Here is an 11,835-nt window from a genome sequence, read left to right as displayed (position 1 = left end):
CCTTGATCCTCTAATGCTGTCTTTTTCACTCTCTCCTCTCCTTTATCTGTCTGTCTTCTCCTTAATTTTCATCCCCTTCTCTTTCCCCGACAACACAGCTAAACATGCACACTGACCGCACAGAAACATATCTATCTGTGGTAATGTCCGGCCCAGCAGGGAGGCGGACCCATGCAGGGCAGGGCCAGGTTTGTTTATGCACAGGAGTGTGGGGGCTTAGCAGGTGCAATTTTTAAAGCCTTAACAGTGACATGGAGGTAAAGAGCAGACTGGATTCATTGTCACTGCATTGGGCTCTTTCATTGTGTAATTCAGGGCCTGTGCTATTGTGAATGATTCAAAAGCCCTAGAAATCATAAAAACATATGATAAAGAGAACATTATAATTTATACATCTGTTATTTCGTAGAGTACTTTTTAAGCCCACATATCAACATATATTAAGATTTTGTAATGATTTAAAAACTTCGAACACTGTCAGAGAACACCATTTGGCTCTAAGACTTGAACATTTTGAATTAAGTTGAACATCACAAAGCGAAACCTTCTCTTAAGTTTAAATGGTTGACAGACAGATGGATGAACAGATGGATTGAGGGACATTCATGTGGTTTTGGAGACTGAAGTTGGATATACCGAATTATCAATTATTTTTACCTCCCTTACTCTAAATCCTTGCGAGCTTATAACATAAATATTGCCATAATGTTGTGTTTTCTCTCTAAAGTTCAGAGGGATTTTAAAGAACCAAGCATTGAAATTCATGTGTGCAGCTTGGTTTCACAGCAGCTGTTGACATAATTACAGAGAGAAAAAAAGTGTGAAATTAATTTCAAATTTAATGTAAATTATAGTGATTGGCAGAGCTGCTCTAATCGACATTCATGTACAAAGAAAATATGCATGCCTCGAGCTTGTGCTACTGCACAGGAGGCAGGCCTAGATAAACAGACCATCAGAAAACAGGCTAGATACCGACAAGCACAAAGATCGATGTAAAAAGGATGTCCAAAAGCAAAGGAAAATCCTGACAACAATACAATAGCATAACATTACATAACCTAATATTTGTTGTTTATTTGAAAAAGTATAGTTATAGTATTATAGTTATCTATTATGTGTTGGTACTTTAACCCAGCTATATCAACTTAAAGGTGAATAAACACCTAATACGTTCTGTAATACCTCATAATGTAAGGACATTTTAAATGTTTAAATAACGAATATTCAGTATTTTAAACAGCATACAGTATATCGGTCTATTACAACAGTAAAGTTCATAAAGCATCATTTAGTTATTGATGTTTCACAGGGATGAGTAAAAACAATTCTCAAACATATTGATAAAGGCCTTATATCTGCTTACAACTACATTAAAGGCTGTTTTTATTGATCATTTATTGATTATGGGCTGAAAATGATGAACATTAGGATAGCACAATAAATTGTTGCTGTCACACGGGAAACTGACTCCGCTGTGGTTCCAGCTCTGCTTTCTTCTATTAGCATCACTGATGGATAGTATGATAATCTGCCAGATTGAACCAGCGGAGCAGTATACTCAAGAAACACCCTCTGATGGGGTGTTACCAACATTAGGACGTCCTCTGGCCTCTGGCCTCTGCCACTGTTACTGCATCAGACCTGGATGGTAACAACGTGAGTGAAAAGATCACCAGAGAATCTGAATCTGCTGTCTTGTCTAAAACACTTGATTCATTGGATCTTGTGGCTTGGATGAAACAGTAACTGATACTACACCTTTGTGACCATTGATGATGAACCCCTTGCTATCAGTGTCATCCAGGATGGTTTGAAAACCAGTGAAATTGAACCAGCTGAGCTTTTTCTGGAGACAGAATCTGATAACTCCACCACTTCCTGTGACTTACCCTGCTTCAGTTACTTCAGTCCTGAATCTTCAGGATGTGGAACTCTGCAATGAACCAGACTTTGATGTGACTCTGGCTCTTACAATCCCCCACGATGGGCCTCTTGTGGTAACTGCAGTGCAGGATGACCTGACAATCAGCCAGGGTGAAGTCAAAAAGAAAAGAAGAGACCAGCGATTCTTCAGTTGGTTCAGAAAAACACTTTGCAGCTTTTGCCTTCCTGAGTATTTTCCTCAGTTGCTCATGTTGTTCATATTCCTGTTGAACAAAAATTCAATGTTGCATTCTAGACATTCTGCATCACGCTGTAATATAACAAGACAACACATGATCTAACAGGAAGTGAAAGTTACATTTCTTGTATTTACATAATAGTTTAAGTCCGTTTTGAAGTTTGATATGTCTTTGGTTTTATCTCAGTGTCAAAGCAGTAAAATAAATCCTAGAAACATTAAATAGACCGATTAGAATGTAACAAAGTTCAGGCTGCAACTAAAAAGTTTAAAAAAACGCATCGAACTAACCACTCAATATGGTACACTGAAGGACCTGATTGAATACCTTAACGGGTAATTATTCATTTTATTATCAAATGTATGTGAACTAAGTTTGGCCTTAATTTGTATCATGCTCTAAATCAAAGCCTGTTGACAGTTGAATTACTTTGATTGTTACTGGCAAGAGTTTGATTGATGTTTTGAAAGATTATTCCATTCATTTCCTGTGCAGATTTCTTACAGGTGAAATACATACAGTAAAGGCTAGAAGTTATGTAAACCTTGAAAGATGTAAGTTACAGACTTCTTGTTTCACCCTGTGTGTTGTTTGATTTCCATTACAATGCAACATCAACAGCAAAGCCATTTCTATTCAGTGTCAATAAAAACGTCTAAGCAAATGTCTTTGAAATATTTTCAAAACATCTGCAGGCACATTTTATGCTAACATCTGCTACAACTGTAGTGAAACAGGAACAGATTCTGCCTTCTTACGCAGGGCCGACTCATTGCACACATCAAACAAAATCATCCTGTTTAGATTATTACATTAAAAAGCATTTCTCATAACTCCCATGACAACTGTTGATCATCTTCTTTTAATGTTACAGTGGTACAATCAGATCAATCAAGATAGAAAAACATTCATCTATGGATCAAATTCATCTTAAAAACGGTTTCATACTCTTCTGGTTTACTCTTCTTGCATGCCTTTTGTTTAAATGTAGCATCAAACATTTATTTAAACACAAATTCTAATTTATCAAATCAGTATTTTTGTAATCTGGCCTAAATTAAGATTTGAAAGATGTATACTACAGGTCATTACACATTGCCAAAATACCAACACGTAGAAGAGACATTGGTAAAGTTAATATTCCAATATAATTTTGAAATGAAAACATACAGTAGGTAAAGGAATGAGTATTTTAAACCCCATGATAAGGTCTACTACAGTATGTACAGCATATCATCCAACAACAAATCTGCTCGTCTCTGATGTGACTGATACAGATATTGCTGGAGTCAATCAGTACTTGTATCACCCATATCAAACCTGAATATGTGGGGTACTTTGATGGTCATGTATTCATTTATGTGTGTGTGTGTGTGTGTGTGTGTGTGTGTGTGTGTGTGTGTGTGTGTGTGTGTGTGTGTGTATGTATGTGTGTGTGTGTGTGTGTGTGTGTGTGTGTGTGTGTGTGTGTGTGTGTGTGTGTGTGTGTGTGTGTGTGTGTGTGTGTGTGTGTGTGTGTGTGTGTGTGTGTGTGTGTGTGTGTGTGTGTGTGTGTGTGTGTGTGTGTGTGTGTGTGTGTGTGTGTGTGTGTGTGTGTGTGTGTGTGTGTGTGTGTGTGTGTGTGTGTGTGTGTGTGGTAGGTAGGTAGTTGGTCACTCAAGTGTGTATTCACAAGGCCAAATTGGAAGTTCTTTGGCAACAACTTCTGTCCAGCCTTCAAAACGAATCAAGGAATTAAAGATAATTTTCAGGTGGATGTTACTTTGTTTATACTTTAGTTTCTGAGTTGCGTTTGTTAACACATGCAGGGTTGGAGTCACCAGATTCTCAATTGTATGCTTGAATTCAACAACAAAAGATGCTCTCACTGTTGACAATTGGTGCATTGTTTAACTAAGTAACCATTGTTGTAAATGTAACGTGAAGTGTGCAGTGAGATTGCTTTCATATTACATATGTTTGACTTCTTCCTCCTTTCTGGGAATAAGCTGCATTAGTGTGTGTGTGTGTTTTTTTAAATTGGAAACAGAAAAGAAAGAATGACGTGAAAAGTAAGAGAAGGTGAGGGTGTGATTTTCTTTGTCCTCTGTTGTAAGTTTGTATATACAGTAGTATGTGAACGTACAGGCTTGTGCATGCATGGTAAAGCATGCTTGCATGTACTTGTACTGCATAACATGTGTTGGTAAAAATTATCAATCAGACATTATGACTGAGTTGAGAGTTGTATGAATTTTAACTTGCTTTACTTTTCTTTTTACACCTTAAAAAATATCTGTTTGTAACAACCGGAATTGCTTGGATGCTGGAATTGTTACCTGCAAATTCACACTCATCTCTCATCACTGTGCCTTTTTGGGACCTGCGCAGTACAAATGTCTATTGTGAAGTCCACATGACTAACAGTTTTTGAGAAACTTATAAATGAATAGGTCCTTTATCACTGGTCTCTATTTATTTATTGGTTCTTGAATGTGTTGTTTTGAGCGTCGTTGAGCAAGCTATACCAAGAATGCCATTCTGGGTTGTCACGCTTAATAGACACAGTGTGAACATGAAGATCTTAAGACCCCACACTAGAAACTGTGCTTCTTTGGTTCCTAGACAAACAAACGCCATGTCAGAGGGATGAGAAATGTGCAAGACAGACAGACTCTTTACATTTTAGCAAGACATATTTAGAGATAACATGCAAAAGGTAAGTTTATCATGAAAAACACACATGAATGTAAACAGATATATTCCTCTGCTATCTTTGAGGCCTGTCAATCAGAATATCACCCTGGCATCTGGAGTTTATCCACCTCCACCCAAATTAAAACAAGGAGGGCAAAAATATATATTTTCAAATTCAGCAGATGTGAGTCATTTCATCATGTGATTCAAATGAGTTTGGTGTTTTGTGTGAACAGATGTCCGCACCCCGCCTCCTTTATCAGCATTAGCTGATTGGGTTTTAGCATGCAGCTTGCCGTGCCTCTGCCTCACAGGTACTAACACACTAATCTGCCTCTGCACAGCTGTGAAGCATGGTGGAGGAGGGAGAAGAGGGAAAAAAAGCAAGAGAGCAAGGGCAGAATGGAAAAATGGAGGAGGACTCGGAGGGATGGAGGAAGAGATGAAGAGGGGAGATGGAGGGAAGGTGGGTGAGACGAAGAGCCAGAGGGCAGCCTGGAGAGAGGATGTTAGTGAGACAAAGAGAAGACTGGAGAAACACAGATGCTGGCAAGAAAGGAAAACAAAGAAGTAGTATTAGAGAGAGTATTGGAACATAGAAAAAATAAATAGGAAAAAGTAGTGGGAAACTCAAACCTTTCAACCAAAAAAGCTGTGGGTACAGAGTTTGCATGTGTGTGTGAGAGAGTGTGTGTGGTGAGGGCAGTGGCTTTCAGATAACCCCTCAGCAGCTTCTTGGCCTGTAGCAGTTCACACAGAGAGCACCTGCAGCACAGCGAGGGTCCCACTGTGGTGACACACTTTCTCTAATGGTGGTTTGCACAAAGATGTGTGTGTGTGTGTGTGTATACGTGTGTTTTTCACTTCATCATTGTAATCCAGCTTTTTGTTAAACTCCATTCTGCACTCCTACGCCTCTGAACTGAGATGTTAGATATCCATGGGTGTGCATCTGTTTGTGTGTGTGTGTGTGTGTGTGTGTGTGTGTGTGTGTGTGTGTGTGTGTGTGTGTGTGTGTGTGTGTGTGTGTGTGTGTGTGTGTGTGTGTGTGTGTGTGTGTGTGTGACAATGTGGCAAAGACCTCTGGAGCGCTTGTTTACCCAGCCGTCCTGCCACAACAACGGTGCTCTTTCTGTCGGCGCACCTGTTCAGCAGCCCTGACATCAGCAGCACTCAGCACACAAAGACCACCTCTGCACCCCAGAGGGGAGCAGCAGGGGGGGAACGAAAAAGGGCTTTGGGAGGAGCAGACTGGAGGGAGAGAAAGTGTGTGAGTAAAAGAAGAAGGTAGGAATGATAGAAAGATAGCGAGAGATGTTGAAAGGCTGGATGTGAGTGAGACAGAGGGATGAATGGTTGGGAGAACTAAAGAAAGCAGGATTGTGGAACACACAAAGTTTCAAAGAAAAGTTCTACAAAAGGCAACAAAAACAATTGTACATAGTTAGAGTTGGTGGTGGTGAAAAAAGGTGGAGAAGGATTTGAAGGGTGGGTGGCGACAGCGAGGTAAGGTGGTTGGGTGCTGTGTCCCTTGCGTCATTCTCTTCCACCCCGAGAGTTGATCGGGTGCACTCAGCTTGTGAGCTCATTAAAAAGCACCCATTATCCCGACATTTGCACGCATCGCATGGAAAACTAATTTACTTGTAAGAAATTAAAAGTTCATTTTAATTGAGCTCGCGCTGCAGTATGCAAATTAGGAGTACATAATGTACATTGATGCGGAGCAGACAACACTGAAAATGGACTTAACCCTTTCCGAACAATACGGGAAGTCAAATGTATAAACAAAGACATAACCAAACAACACATTACAAAGCATGATAGAGATTATGTGTGTATGTGATACATCCATCATGCCACAGTCATGCACAAGTCAAATGTGGCTTATTCTAATCCAATTATCCATAATGTTCCCAACAATATCAATGTGATTATTTGTGTCTACCTGATGCCTTTTTCCAAGCCTGCACTGCACATTTACATCTGTTAAAAGTTGAGGTATGTAGCATAGACTCGTTGGTGAGTGTGTGAGTTTTTTGTGTGCATATGTATGTATAAGATTTTTTCAAGATGGTTTTCAGCTCAATAAGTCAGTGAAGCATTTTAGATCCATACATATATTCCCCAGGTGGAGGTCAGAGGTGAGGGACAAAGATTGGGGTCGAGCAGTAAATAAGATGGAATTGAGCTGTGTGTTTGTGTTTATCTCCCAAGAGTGTGTTGGCTCAACCTGAAACCTGTGACCTTCCTGAACCAGCCTGCCATCCTGTCAATAGCGAATAATACGTCAATAAAGTAAAGAGTCAATAAAGAGTCACCTGTACGTTCCATTAGAGGAGAGGGGGTGGTAGACTGGGGCACAGTGGGGTGTGTGTAAGCATTTGTGCCAACTGGTATGTGGGCCATTTTGACGAATTTTCTCTCTACAATACAGAAGTGGACGTGAGCATTTTTCTCACAGTAGAATCTTAAAGGCTAATATCGTCATACAACTGCAACTCTGTATTTTTTGGGGGGGTCAAACCTGGATGTGTACAATATGAAATGTTGTGCAAATTATTACACAGAAAATTGTACTGAAATTGTGTCATTAAAGGTTTGCTGAGTCAGCGCTGACACAGCAAAATGTTTCCTTTTATACCGCTGTGTTCACCCAGTGATGACAGCTGAGCCTGGCACTCACAGAGCGTGGCTGCTTGGCACAGAGGGTCGACGTGGAAGGCGGGCGCGTTGTTAGCTGGCGTGTGCAGGCCCTTAATGAGCAAAGTGTTGATTTGGCGCTGATCCTAATAGTATCAAAGCTGTCATTTGGCTCCCGCGATGGCTGACAGGAGGCCAGGCCTGGCACACCACCAAGAAGGAAGCGAGACAGCATCACTTTCACAGGCTACGTAAGCACACATAGGCAAACACAGATTCCTTTATTTCTCATCCGTGCTCACACTCTCTCTCTCTTTCTCTGGCATCTTTTGGCTCTTCATCTCCATACTTTGTTGCTGATCTCATTTATTTCTCTCAGCCTAGTCCTTATTTTCACAGACATATATTCACACAAAACATACAAAAGAGCTAGTGGAGCCCCAGTTCATTATGGCAATCTACGTCAGAGTATAATATAGGCCTGATGTATGTTCGTTTAAAGTAGGTTTGAATAGTCTGTCAAGCCACTGGAAAAGCCTCAAGGCCATTATTCTAGCAAACTGAAATCACCCACAGTGAGGGCAATAGCAGCGATGTTTATTGAATGTAGATGATATTGTAATGCACTAAGGAGCGTCTCAGCTGGCTTCAGCTCATTGAGAAGAATGATTTATCGTGCAGGAGTAAGTGGAGTTTATTTTGGCTTGGGAGCGCTGCATGCCTAAGGGCTGGTGATGGATTCACTCACACACATGCATTTTCATCACATAATGACAACTTAAAAACATATGTAGTCACATTGAAATACTGTAAAATGGTGTACAGGACAAAATACACTTTAATATGCCAAATGCAGATGTAATACAGAGAGCAAGGGCAAGAGAAAGGAGACAAAGACAAAGAAAAAATGTGATTGAAGAAAAAAACAGTCCCCCTCTGCTTCCAAATTAAAATGCAAATGTTTTTTTTGTTGTTATCATTATTTGCCTCATCCTCTTCATCCCACATGCCACCTCCTCCCTTTCGCCCTCCACCCCCAGCACCCAACCCCCTCGTCTCCTCCATCCTTTTGTCTCAAAATTAGTGAAGCAGAGTGCTCGGGCGGCTAATTATGTATTCAAATGAAAGAGGCTCGTTAATGTTGCACAGGGGAGAGGCAAGATGATTGGGAGAGGGTGATGGAATTGAAATGAGTGCTGGGGTGTCGTTCTCTCGCTCACTCGCTCGGGTGGCGGTGGTGGATGAGGCGGTGGTGCATCTGGAACCAGCCGAGCACATCCCGGCAGATGTCACCTCCCGGGGGGTGATTGGGAGGCAGGGTGGGAGAGAGAAAGTGGGTGTGTGCACAGGGAGGAAGGGGGTTTGGGTACGGTAGGATGGCAATGGTTGAAGGGGGGAGGGGGCTGTGGTGGAGGAAAGGAGAGAGGGGGGGGAGTACGGTCAGACAGGAGACACACACTTTACAATGACAGGATGGGTGGGGAGTAGGGAGGGGAAGTGAGGAAGGGAGGGAGGAAGGGGTGTGTGGGGGGGCACATGGCTTTGTTTCTGCAGAGGACACACAAAGAAGAGAAATGGGATGGGTAATTTAGCTCAGTATAGAGAAAGAGAAAAAAGGAACAGAAATGAGCTAATGAGCATGTTGTTGTTGTTTGTGTTGTCGCTCTGCTATGTGACCTGCTCCAGGTCCTGTCTGTGAGGAATCATGTTATAGGAATGACTATCCCCTATCAGAGTACTGCACTCAAAAAGTACAGAACATGGTTAACCAGGCATGCATCTATGCATATATCTCAGGGCTGCATCACTGAGTGAAAAAGGTGTAAATATTGATTCTGACAGATAACCCCAGGGCGCCAAAATGGTTGCATATCACACAGAATTCACTCTGTGTGTGTAAATTGCAGGATTAAGGGCTGTGTTGTATTGAATATTGAAGTTAGTGAGCAGTGAGGTATATCGAGTCATGCCGCAGAGGAAAAAGTCCGGGCTGAATGATGCACAGAGGCAGGGAGAGATTAGGTGAGGTGTTCATACAGCTCCAACCAGCCATCTGCTCTCTGTGTCCTTCATCTGACATACATTTCACCCATATTGGCCCATACAGGCGCATGCACATTAAAGGAGACACACAACCTGTATACAACGCACGCACACACATAAACACACGCGCACACACACACGCGCACACACACACACACACACACACACACACACACACACACACACACACACACACACACACACACACACACACACACACACACACACACACACACACACACACACACACACACACACACACACACACACACACACACACACACACACACAAATACACCGTTTCCTCCAGTCTTATCCTGTATTCATGAGGGCTGTCCTGGCAGCTCGGTACCCTGAGGCCCACGGCCCTGTGGCCTGCAGCTATCATTAGAGAGAGCCTGTACTCTCATTATTGATCCCCTGCCTGATAATGTTATGCATGCTCCGTCCCTAGGGGGCACCACTGGGACCGGTGGCCCCCACCAGCCCTGCACCTCTGCAGGAAGGGTGTTCCATCAACGACACATCAGTACACATATGCACACCCACACCCACACCCACACCCACACACACCCACACACACACACACACACACACACACACACACACACACACACACACACACACACACACACACACACACACACACACACACACACACACACACACACACACACACACACACACACACAAACACACACACACACACACACACACACACACACTTTTCAAGTATGTGATACGCATACCTAAACAATGAACAGTGTGACTATGGCATGATGGATATTCTGCAGGTATAGTGTTACATTGTAGGGAGACAAAGTGATGAAAGAGGATTAAAGGTTGTTTATGGGATATATCAATCATTCATATTATCTGCATGTGTCTATCTATCTATCTATTTATCTATCTATCTATCTATCTATCTATCTATCTATCTATCTATTTATCTATCTATCTATCTATCTATCTTTATGTCTATCTCACTCTGTCTGTTCCTTTCTTTTTCCTTCCATCCCCTCCCTATTTTTTTTCTGTGAATCTCTGACGGAGATGCATGGTGTTTCTAATTTGGCATGCAGACATTAATTCCAGCACAGCTGCTGCCTCTTCCTCCTCCTCCCTCCTCCCTCCACCCTCTCCCCACCTCCCTCCGCCACCCCCACCCACCCCCTCAACCCCACGTCTCCTCCTCCCTCCCTCTCTCCCTGAAGGCTCCTCTCTAATGTGCAGCTTCAGAGAGGCGCGGCAAATTAACACCATTTGTTCTGCGGAGCATGCCTTCTTCTGAACACTACAAGCATATCTTATGAGGTTTGTCTAAATGAGAGAAAGAGGAGAAGAGAGAAATCCACCAAAAATGTTACAATGTTGTTTTTCCGCCTATTTGAATCCACAGCTAAACACATCTCACTTATTTTCAGTTTTTAACCTTCTTTCATCTTCAAGTTATACCTCAGCAGCATTTTTGCCTCTCTTCACCAGCACTGACAGAGGTCAAACTTTAAATTGTCTTTGTTACAAGAGCAAACGTCTGCGCAATGCTGAGATCAATGTCGCCTTAGACGATGCTCAGCCGTACTATTTGTCTATTAGCAGTAGCACAGATCAACAATCTCTCAAAAAATGTTTTATTCAAATTCAAAGCCACCATTAGAAACAAATATCAGTTTTGTCAGAGGAATAGCAGTTGTAACAGTGGGCCATATGTGCGAGGAGAGGGGAAGGGAGAAAACAGAGCAGAGGCGCTACGAGAAGGAGAGGTGGGGGGGGGGGGGGGGGGGCTGTGGAGAGGCAGGAGCATCTGTATACTCCCAGACAGGTTGTTTTGGTATTCTAAGTCCGGGCAGACAGGAATATTGAATATGGCAGACCTGCCTTTGCATACTGCACACAAAGAAAGGCAGCACAGATACACAGCCCTCCAGACTGCCACCTGCCCCCCCCCCCCCCCCCTGCATGCACACAGCAGGCTCTCTCTCTGTGGGCACAGCTCTTTTTGAACCATGCACTAATTCCCTTTTGCACTTCTTGTCCTCCCTCCACTGTACCTCCCTCCCTTTCACCCCTTCTACATCTTCTTGTATTTACTTTTTTTATTCTATTTGCACCCCTCCCTCCCACCTTTTTTCTTAGCACACATCTCCTCCCTTCGTCCTCCTCCTCTTTGCCGCCAAGATAACAGCTTTATTAACTGGCCTAGTTGACCTACACTCCTGATAAACTCATCCCACTAAGGATCCCTGCTTTTCTTTCCCCGCTGCTGCACGGGGATTATTATCCTCTGGACCAGAGGAGACTTTAAACATCAAGTAATCTGGAATAATGTCTACCGGGAGAGAGATGG

This window comes from Notothenia rossii, assembly GCF_949606895.1.
Source record: "Notothenia rossii genome assembly, chromosome: 2".
NCBI lineage: Eukaryota > Metazoa > Chordata > Actinopteri > Perciformes > Nototheniidae > Notothenia > Notothenia rossii.
The sequence above is the reverse complement of the archived record's forward strand: the minus strand, read 5'-3'. Positions refer to the sequence as shown.